General features: G+C 40.6%; 1 long non-coding RNA gene across 1 annotated transcript; it reads right to left on the bottom strand.

Annotated features, from left to right (window-relative positions):
- Positions 1–706: 706 nt before the first annotated feature.
- LOC123961183 lies at positions 707–1,583 on the bottom strand. Its single transcript, XR_006822679.1, has 3 exons — positions 1,397–1,583; positions 1,166–1,267; positions 707–1,049 (listed from the first exon to the last, which is right to left on the bottom strand). It is a non-coding gene; the product is annotated as an uncharacterized LOC123961183 (long non-coding RNA).
- Positions 1,584–11,486: the final 9,903 nt, after the last annotated feature.

Raw genomic sequence — 11,486 nt, 5'->3', positions numbered from 1 at the left:
GCACTTAACTGGGCACCATCTTCTGTGCAGCTGCACCAATAATGTGTACACACTTGTGTAAGTCGCACTCTCTCGCACTCCTTGCAGGACTTGCCATTGCTCTCAGACACTCTAAAGGGTGATCTGAACAGATCTACAGCAGGTACATGTTGATGCCCTCAGGAAACTTTCAAAATGGCTGTATGTCACCTTTTCTGTTCTTGCCTCAGCTAGTCTTTAGAAAAACATTGGCTATGTGATTGCCTGTGCATTTTAAAGAAGTGGGAGGAGGAGGCTTTTAAGGAACAGAAAGTGATTGGGCTTTGGGTTACCACAGACAGACAAGCCAATCATTAGTAAGGAGTGTTGTGTAGTTGATGCACCTCCAGGTCCACAATTTTTATTTAAGTTTTTTTGCTAGGTCCACAAGCCAGCCATGGTGGAGGTTTACAGATGCATGTAAGAGATTGTGCAGGCCAGCACAAGAACAATGCATTAGGCCTAAAACCTGAAAGCCCACTCTGGAACATAGACTAATATAAAGAAAGCTGTTCCAGGTTTTACTCAGAAAAGTTCTTCAGATAACACAGTAACCATGCTACTTGAAGCAGAATCCGCTGTTAATGAAATGAAATCATACTGTAGGAAAACAAGTAAGTGAAGAAGTCTATTTGGCAGGTGACAGTTTATTAAAATGAGAAGTTCAGCTGCTGACCAGCCTGTTCAGAGTCTACAGCTCCTCCGGACATGAATAGACTCTCCTGTGACTTGTTTATTATGTATCATACAGTGTGAAAAATGAAATACATGCAGAACTAGCAGAGTCAGCCACCATAGCCCTACCACTATTTTTTCTACAGTGTAGTCAGTGTAGTGACAGATTGGCATTCGTTTGCGCTTTCAAACATAGATATCTAGACTTTTAGTCATATCCTGCAGACTTTTTACTGCCAGTAACAAATTACACAGACACTACAATTTTAATAAACCCCTTGTCTGATAAGCTCTGGCACTCATTTTCATTTGGCCTATGTGTTCATTCTGTGTTCATCTCCACCTCCATGACATGACTGCGAGACAAACACAAAGACATGCTCATCAATAACACAACGGAAAAGCATACACACACATTGTCTTGGATTGGTCATCTTATTTGCAAGCTACCTGGATCCTACACCACACTTACTGTATTATCCATCTCACTTCACACTGCTGGTAATACTGACTCCTCTGCATCCTTTTCTTTCCTCTTCTCTCTTGTCTCTTTCATTCCTCCCTTCCCTCTGACCTTGATTCCCAGGTATAAATGCAGTTTTAATTTCCTGTTTGGTAAGCCTCACCCAAATGCAGACACCGGAGGTAGAGCAGGTGCAGTACAATGATTTAATGAGTAAAAGTCAATGTACAAAAGGCTTACCGGATGGTGAGGGAGGCAAGGGGTCAAAACCAGAAAGCAGTCCAATACAGGCAAACAAATCTGACGAGGAACAGGCAGAAAATCGAAAACAAACAAAACAGACAAGGTCCAGGAAAGCAGTCCTATAAACATTAGAAACAAACACTGGGGAAATAGTTGGAACACTAGACACAAGAAGAAAGAAGGACTGACACTAGAGCAAAGGAACAGACAAACCAAATACACCACTGATGTGAGGCTAACTAGACACAGGTGAAACTGATCAGACAATCGTAACTGGTGGGAAAACCAAACTGTACAAAGGCAGGAAGTAAAGTAACCCAAGACACATGAGGACGGATTCTATCAAAATAAAACAGGAAATAATGAAACTAAAACCTAAAACCATGACAGCATCCCCCTTGAAGGGACAACCCCCAGACGTCCCTTCAAAAACATGTCCAAGTAGAGCCGAATGGGTGAAGGAGGTTCGGGGAAGAGGTTCAGTGTTGGACAGGGGGGTCGCCTTGAGGCAGGAAAAAAAGCAGAGCTGAAAACCTCAGGTTGGCAGCAAGGGGGCAGGACATAAGTGGAGCTGGAGACCTCAGTCGCACGCCGTGAGGTCAAAACAGACAGGCGGTACTGTCTGGATGACAACTAGGAGACAGGGCCAAAGACCGGAGTAGGTCTGGAGGGCGAAGAGGAGGCAGGGCTGAAGGACGGAGCATCTCTCTCGACGATGGTAGCGGAGCAGTTCTGGTGAACTGCAGCCCTCCAGTGATGAAAGAGGAACCCCTCTGGAGGCCTGGCAACTAAGGCAGGATTCCTCTGGAGGCTGGTGGTGAAGGTGGGACCCCTATGCAGACAGGAGAATGCTTCCATAATGCAGGAACAGTGGATGGCTGCAGCACTGAAACCTGCTGCCCTTTTAGCAGCTCAGACTTACCACAACTCTCTGTTGCAGTGAAGAGCAGTGGGTTTATCTGCAGACACAGTTACAGAGGAGTTTGTCGAGGTGAAGCCTGTCTACCTGATGTGCCATTATCACACCAGCAGTCATTTGGTCCACAAGGCTGTTGTCCCAAGCTGGTGGCGCACACACACACACACACACACACACACACACACACACACAAACACACCCCTACTACCTGCAGAAGTGTGAATGAAGGACAGGATCAGGAGGCTAAGTACACTATATTTATTATTTATAAATCTTTAAAACACAAAACTGGTTTCAATCAGTTACAAAGTATACGTAGTAATTTGGACCACTTTATCAAAATTTAAATACCTATACGCACATACAACACATTTTGTAAATGTTATTTTAAATGATGTATTAAATTAAATATAATTGCAAAATATACAATGAAGCTGAAATCTTTAACTTCCCCAATACTGTTGCATTGTGCGTCACAGATGTCTGGAATGAAACGTTATCCTCACATTCAATGTGTTGGCTCTACTCTGATCAGACTTAATTGTCACGGTTAACAGTGATTTGAGTTCTTCTCGCTGTGACTCCCTCCTATTCAGTGTTGGGGTAGTTACTCAAAAAAGGTAATGCTTAAAGGATCATGCTTAATATTCATCCAGTCAGAGGGAACGATCACGAACTGTTCATAGCGTGACGGTCGTACTGGCGACTCAACCCGTACCGGAGAGGGAGTGGGGCGTTGGAGCGTACAGGGCCAGGAGATCGCGGAGCGACCAGCCCACTGTCGTTCCCTCTGGCTGGATGAAGTCAGACGCTCCACATGATTCATGATGATATAGAAATATAGAGATTAATGGCAATAAAGCAAGCTGTCAATATTTTAGAGACCCTCCAAAATATCACAAATCATGCTTTTAGGGTAGCTGATGTTTTATTAAGGGGACCTAAGCTCACCCTGGTTGCCCCTGGGCAGGAGTCTCTCAAATCGTTTGTCAGACAACCTGTTCCTCCTTAAGACCGTAGTGGACCCTTGCATACTCGCGGACGCAGAAAGTATAATCCTTGCCTCAGAGCCCAGGCTAAAGAGCCTTGCCACTGGCACAGAGTGGCACAGACTTGCCACACTAGAGGGTATCGCTGTCCTTTCGCGAAACAATATGAAGCAATACCTCCAGTACCTCGAAAGATGTCTTTGGCAGCTCTGCCATTTCTGCGTCCTCGTGAACTGCCGCTGAAGTCAAAAGTAGGAAAAGTGTTACTCAAACACGCACGAAAAGGGATCTTTATTTTTCTCTCCTCCCGTTATGCGATAGTTCAAGAACCAGTTCGGAAGTAACGCAATGATGTGGTTACTTAAGTTATCAACAGTAGGCTAATGCGTTACATTACTGCGTTACAAAGTAATCTGATTACAGGAATGCGTTACTTTTTAACATGTTACCCCCAACACTGCTCCTATCCCTCACCTCCTGTAATCTTATCATGTTCTGTGTGAGGGATTTGCTGCTCTTAAGTAAGCAGACTGGCTCACAGTGTGTCATGGAAGCAAGGCAGATTTTTTTCGTGTGACATAGAAATGGAGCTCTGAAGAAATAATAAGCTATTAAGCAAACAGAATGAAGAAACCAGTAATAGCAATAAACCAGTTTGTGTCATCAGGACGTCCTCTTCTAAGAGAACTTATCTGGACTCTTTACTCTCCACCTCACTGAGAGGCAACTATGTCTATGAATGAATAATGCATCTGTGGTAATGTGTGGAGCAGCCTCCAGCAATTGGCTGATGGAAGTCCTCGTCAGAGAGATAAATGATAGCAGCGCTGACCCCAGGGTAGCTGCAGATATAAACAGGACTGAAGGATGACTATGATGTGATGATAGGACAGGCAGATGTGGAAGGATGGGGGGACAGGATTGTCTTCAGAAACAGTGATTAACAGTAATATGGCAAGAGAGAAGCCACAGCAAACATGTAAGCTGGCCAAATTATCCAATTAGGTCAATACATTTTGTTTTAGATCTTGTATGCAACGGGAGTTTGTTAGCTGGTATATCTCACTTTATCAGCCTCTTTCTTTAGTATGTGTGTAAATGTGTGTGTGTGTGTGTGTGTGTGTGTGTGTGTGTTGCTGTCAATAGACTCAGCCTGTACATGTTGATGTGATGCTAATAGGTAGCAGGGGCAGCGTGGAGTTTCCCTCCAGGGCCAAAACCAGCTAACAAGAGCTACTCTATAAAGATTATGAGATTAAAGAGGCTTTGAGCGAATCCACTCCCCAAATGATTTTACTCTTTTGCCTGCTTCAGCTCATCGCACATAACTGACCTTTGTTGCTTTGAAAAGCCTTTGGTAAGGCTGTGTGGTGTTATCATTTATATGGATTTGTTATTTTTGCACTATACTACCGGTGTATCATTCATTGCGCCACACTATACAATACTATACAATCCTATTCGATACTGTATGACAGTATCCTACAATGTGATGATGAAATGCAATAAGAAGTTGTACGATATGAAATCATGGAAAACCATCCCATAGATACAATATCTGTTGTATGGTTAGATACGATATGATTCGATACACTATAATAAAATGTACTCTGTCACTCCACAGAAATTAAAAAGTTAACAGAGTAACCATGCCATAGATAAACAACAACTATATAATAAATTTACAATATATTGATCTTTTACAAAGCACCCAATAATTCATCTTCTTATTTTACAACAAATGTATAACCTTAGATACAGTCAGGTAAGACATGTACAGTGATTGGTTAAACCTATATCATCCGTTATAGCGATGGACGCAGTAAATACATATATATTCATAATTTACTGCAATAACTTTTAAAAGAGGGCTCCTGGTGTCCAATATGTTCTATAGTTTAGGTTAAATAGGGTCAAAGCTGGACTTCAGAGAATATGAATTAGTTGAATACTGTTTTTTTTACCACCTGTCTTTTTGCAGACTGGTGGATTTGAGTGACATCTTTCTTTAAGTTTTGCTTCAGCAGAGGCTTCTTCTGGGAACCTGGTTTGTGTCTTTTCAGTTTGTTTATTACAAATAAACATAAAAGTATCAGTTCATTTGTTTATCTGCGAATACTACTGATTGGTAGAAATCTACAGGTGTCTGTTGGAGTCCTGCTTGAAGGTGAAAGGGTTTCACTGCATCAGGTAAAACTAGATATAAAAACCAGCTGATTTCCTGTTGTTGGTGCTCACAGGGTGTTCATAAGAGATGGCTACTGTTTGTTGAAAACCTCACCCAAAGCCATCCAAAATATGTAATAAATAAACCAATATATCTCAAATGAAGGTTCATTTTATGATGTAATATCAATTTACATACAAAGGCTACAACTTATATATGATATTTTCAGGTCAACAAATGTGTAAAAAGTTCTTGTCCACGGTGGAGGAATGAAAATGTATCTTATCTCAGAGGCAAACACTTTTTTAGTTACGTTCAAGCTTCAACACCTTGTTGTAGAAGTACAAGATGAATGTATTTACTGTGATCATTTCACTCAAGTAATTGAGTTGGAAGTGCTGAGATTTGAATAAATACGTATTTGCTAGAAGCCCATATGTGAACATCTTGTACACTTAAACACAATAGTGCTTGTGTGCACAAATAAGATTGTATTTTGTTTGTAAATGATGTTATTTGCACACACAATGTGTGCTCAAAGGCTCACGTCTTTTGTGTGTATAGCAGAGGGACAAAGCTGTTTGTCAACAGGAGCACAGGGACTGTATTGAGAAACAAACACACACACACACACACACACACACACACACACACACATTCATAGACACACTGTTAAACTCATCAGGGAAAATGTGATTTGCCAAAATACAGTTTGCGAGAGTTTGATGGGAATTGATATCAGTTTAATTTCATTATGTTAGGTAGTGTGAGGAAGGAATCTAGCCTCTTTGAAAAAGGAGAAAAAATACACCTTCTGACAGCTCCAAAATTAGAATTAAACAAGGAGCCACAGAGGTTAGCCCCGGTTAGCTCATACTTGCTAACCCTCCCAGTTTTCACGGGAGACTCCCGTATTTTATTGTCCTCTCAAGGTTCACAAGTGTTCACAACTTTCTGTTCTTTTCAATTCCGTTTCCTGGGCTGTACAACACATCTGCCCAACTCACTAACGTTACAGTCACTACACTCCACTTTGTCCGCACGGACAAGTAGCATGCACTAAACTCAGAAGAGAGCTCGACCTTAGGCATCATTTAATGTTAATAATGTAATTCAACGTTCTATATATTTACACAAAAACATATGCATGTTTGCATGCACAAAAGGACCTATGTCTTTCAGTACAAGACAATCACTCCACCTTACTTAACAACCAGGTATTTCAATTGAAGATGCACAATTAGTCCATTATTATTAAGCTACTGTAGATGTCAGCCATGATAGGAAGGAAGGAGGTTAGAAAGGGACTGAGTAAAATGGGTTGCTTTATGAGCAATGATGTATAAGAGTTATCAAATTATAATCATTTCAGAGAAAGATCATTTGAGAGTCAAGTCATAACATTAAATATTATCATGTTATATCATCAGGTAGGCCTACCTACAGACGACAAGAAAAACAAAGTTCACCCCAGCGAGTTATCCATTATGCGCTCAATACAAAACCCACAGTTTAACCACCTTATCTCAATTTGAAGAGTCTATATGTCAATACAAACCACCTTTTCTGGATCCCAGCAAGCAAAAAAAAAGGAAACTCAGTTTAAGGTTCAATACAAATGTTTGCCAAGGAAAGTAGAACCAAGTGACGCCTCTCGCGTCTAATAGACAAGCGAAGTAATTCTCTGACAACACCGGAGTACCCCACCACCCCCAAACCGTAGCAGGCCGATGCTGCTGGTAAGCAGCACACTAGCTGTAACTGAGGACCAGGGCCTTTTTCGGACCAGTGAGTTTGGTTTCACCCGCCACCGCCAACAATTTCCTCGCGGATGCTAATTTCATTCCCTGTTTGACACTAAAGTTTCCGCAGTGTCAGGTTCTGTCAAGCCTGAGGCCATTGTACAAGTCACTGTACAGCGTAGTGTAAAGGGAATTCCATGAGTACCTTCTCCAAACACAGTCATGTAATTAATGTTACTCACTGAGGGCCTCTGGTTTATCGGGTATTGGGACAATGGGAGGTACTGTATATGTGTGTGATGCTTTACGATGTGGCCAAAAGGGGGTCATGTCTTTTATTTACAACTTGTGGCTTGACTTCACAATTGATTTAGATTGAGTGTTCTCCAGAAACAACATGAAAGACAACATGTTCCAGTGGTGAGATAGTGCTGACCCCTGATAAAATCTGCATATGCCAACTTGCCAAGTTGATGCTTCCTCTGCAGGCTGCTTTATTCTTGCGTGTCATGTGACCACAGTGTAATCGCAGCGTTTGAGATTACAAAACCTTGTCTTATCATATTGTGATATTATCGCAAATACAATTAATGGTTCAGCCCTAATATAAAAACATTGATTATATCAGCTTAAACATTTGTCCCAGGTCTAAAGAGTGACACAGGAGCAAATCTGCTTGGTACTGAAATTAAAGCCTTTTCCCAATACTTGGCCTTAATGCTTCCCTGCAGTCCAAATAGAGGCATGCCAGGGGCTGAGATAAAATAACTCCACTATGGGTTGCCATTTGCAGCTTCTACACGTCATCAGATGACACCGTTTAATGTCAACCATTAAGCATCAACATTGAGACAGACGGATTTTTTCCTCTTCTCCTTGGGCGGTTTAAAAGTGGATTCATTTATTGTTGCATTGCTGCCCTTTACTGCGGAGAAAGGCCATTGTCGTGGGTAGAAATGTCACACCACAGGAAGAATCGTCGCCACCACAGGTAGAAAAGCTATCACTGTGGGAATAGTTGTTCTCATCACAAGCAGAGACATTAGCACTACAGACAGACACATCGTCAAAGCAGGTAGAAGCATCACTGCAACTAGAAGCGTCATCTTGACATTTAGAAATGTTGTTGCCATTGAACTGAAAGTAGATACACTGCAACAGGCAGAACTCCATCACAGCAGGAAAAAACATCCTATAGGCTATAGGAACAACTAAGGAGTGGAACTGACCCTGTCGGAACATTGTAGGCAGAGATCGGTTGAAAAATTAAATACCAACATCCTTAGCAGTGGTATACTGGCCATCTGGGATGCCGAGCTGTCAAATAATAAAGAGCATGCAGCATGCATGTTCAGGGACTGGGCTCACTGGCCAATCACAACCAAGTCACTTAAACGGTGCTTACATCATAAGATATACTATAGCGTACTCTCTCAGTAGTGTTGCATTTTGAGCGTCACAACTCCTGCGAAATGCCTCGTTTCACTGTAACAATTGGGTGGTATTAGTAGAAACGTCATCACGTCATGTGGGTTGAAATTCTATGCTAGGTTCAGTTAAGTGTACGTCATGTACAGTGTAATCGCAGCATTTGCCACCGTTGTAAGAGGCACAAATCAGTGAAATACGCCACCATTGTTGCAGAATTGACTCAGAATGCAAACGTGAAGTAAATCTATACTGCATGTACAGTATTTTCAGATTTGTACAACACATGAACTTATGCTTCCACTTGCGTTAGCAGGCTAGCTGTGTACGTAACAGAAGTTATGCTCAGTAATTGGATGTTTTGTATCAAAATGCACATTTGTAGTCATAGTTGTTGTTTGCAGTGGCTTGGAACTTTTGACGTTATCAAAGAATATTTTTCTTTTGTCTTGATGGTCTAACCGGGACAGTTTCATGCTAACCCTAGTCTAGCCTAGCCTAGCCAACGATCTGCTATGCACCTACTATTGTCTGGAAGTAAAAATCCTTTTACTTCAAGAACTCTGGATGCCCAAAATAATTCTACCAACTTCACAGATTCATTGTAAGTGTGAGAATGCTGTCAGTGCAGTAAGAAAAGGTAACACTGTCTCTGTGGGTCAAATGTTAAAGCAGCAGCCACAAAGATCATTAGTATGAATCTGTAAAATGTGATTATTCCGGTTACAAATTTAAGGAATATGAAACAGCATTTCCGGCTGTAATCTGGAATATACAGGAACATCACCTGCCATGCCACTTTTTCCGGATGCCATATTCAGATGCAGACAAAATTTTAAATATTGTCAGAACACACACACTATAAAATTAGCTCCTTTTAAAAAGAAAGTAACAAAGTTAGTGCTTTCCAGTAAATACAATAAAAAAGTGAATAAGATAAAAAAAAACACATAAGATATGAAGCAATATAAAACCATTTAAATAGTTACAACAAATATCATCATGTAAGAAAAAGCCATAAGATGAAAGGAAGTTTTGAGAAGAGATTTAAAAGAAGACACTGAGTTTGCCTGCCTGAGATCTGGTTTTCCTTCTGCATCTTAACAGCAATGTAATCACCAGCCAAAGACCTTGTTGATTCAGGTAAATGGGGGAGGCATGAGTGAATGGTCGAAGTCACTGGCAAAAAAGAATGTAAATCTATGAGTTTGGTTAAAAAAAACATTTTGTTTGCTGAAGCAGGTTTGGTCAGATCAAAAAAGTAAGTAAGTAAATATGTTCTTCTGTCTAAATATGTTTATTTTGCTTGTTTTGTTTTGCTATTTTATCCATTTACTGCAGAGTCTCCACAGTCTTGTGTCAACAGAAGCCAAACATCTGTGTCAGTATTTGGTCAGCATAAACAGGATTTTGAATTATGGGCTAAACTCAGTGCTTAAGAGTACAGTAACTCATTGTAGAGCAAGTAAGGCAACAAATTTTGAATGTAAATCCATCACAGTTAAACAGCAGATGATGGTGTGTGTGTGTGTGTGTGTGTGTGTGTGTGTTTCATGGGTGTTTAACATGAGAAACATATGTGACACAGTAGCACATTGTGGAAGAAAGAACACGGACACACACAAACATCTGCCCGCAACCCCCCACCTCCCACCCACAATCCCTTTCCATCCACCCTGTCATTTTAAGCAGGGATAGTGGACTCTTTCCAGGTCTTGCTTGGAACAGCTTTTTAAAAAAGTATTTATATCTTCAAACTCCAACACGCCTTGTCATTAGAAAGCCCCATTTAGCAACAAGGCTGGTTCCACCCATCACAGCTCCACTCCCACACCCCTTTCTCTCCACATCTCCCTTTCTCATCGAGGCCCACACCTTTGTGGTTTTGCTTAGCCTCATGGCTTTTTCAATCAGTGTTATATTTATTATATCCAAACATAACTTTTATTCTATTATAATTTGCTCATTATAAAACCCCAATGTACAGTAGCAAATATCTGGCTGTGCCATCATAAATCCACAGTGCCTTACACAAGCAGCCTCGTTCACCATGTAGTGTCCAATAAAACCCACTAAATTCAATTAACCTCCTATGTACTTCCCCAATTGAATTCAACTTATGTAAGTAGCTTTAAGGTAGTTAAAACTGAATTAAATATTCAAAACAAATACTTTTTTATGGCTGCACCATTCCTGCTTGTTAAGAGGTTAAAACCTGTTAAAATCTTGAAAAACCTGCTAGACCACCCTAAACTCCATTAGAAATACAAGTATTACTGACCAGTACCTTTTATGTAATAATTATGTAGACACAGAAATGATCTATATATTCGTGTAAATTAAGTTACATTTGGGTAGTCCTATAGCTTCTGCAGCAGTTTCAAGTTAAATGTTACTGGACAACTAACAATTTACTGGTGAATAACAACTAGTCACTGAAGAGAACGCAAGTCTTAATATCATGTTCAGGTTTCTCCTCTAGTTTCTGCCACTCATTGCATGAAAATTACATCCACTGAGTAAGATTCTATTCCAAGGCTGGATTTTTAGTTATCAGCGTCATTGCAAATGTCAATGGGATTTTGAAGTTTCCTAACTCTTGGAACAAAACCAGGAAATGATGGAAGTTTGGCTGTCCATGATGCCAAGGCTCCAGCACCACTTTTTGATACGAGAATACATTTTGTTTTTGCCACTTTCTGGTGTGGCCTAAGCCTCTATATGGCTTGTGTATTTCGACATTTTTAAAATTAAATAGTCTAGTTTTATATTTATTTTAAATGAGCGACCATGTTTGCTTTGCTGTCATAGTTTACTGTTATTTAGCTTATTTTAAAAATTA

This window comes from Micropterus dolomieu, linkage group LG22 (genome assembly GCF_021292245.1).
Source record: "Micropterus dolomieu isolate WLL.071019.BEF.003 ecotype Adirondacks linkage group LG22, ASM2129224v1, whole genome shotgun sequence".
NCBI lineage: Eukaryota > Metazoa > Chordata > Actinopteri > Centrarchiformes > Centrarchidae > Micropterus > Micropterus dolomieu.
The sequence above is the reverse complement of the archived record's forward strand: the minus strand, read 5'-3'. Positions and strand labels throughout refer to the sequence as shown.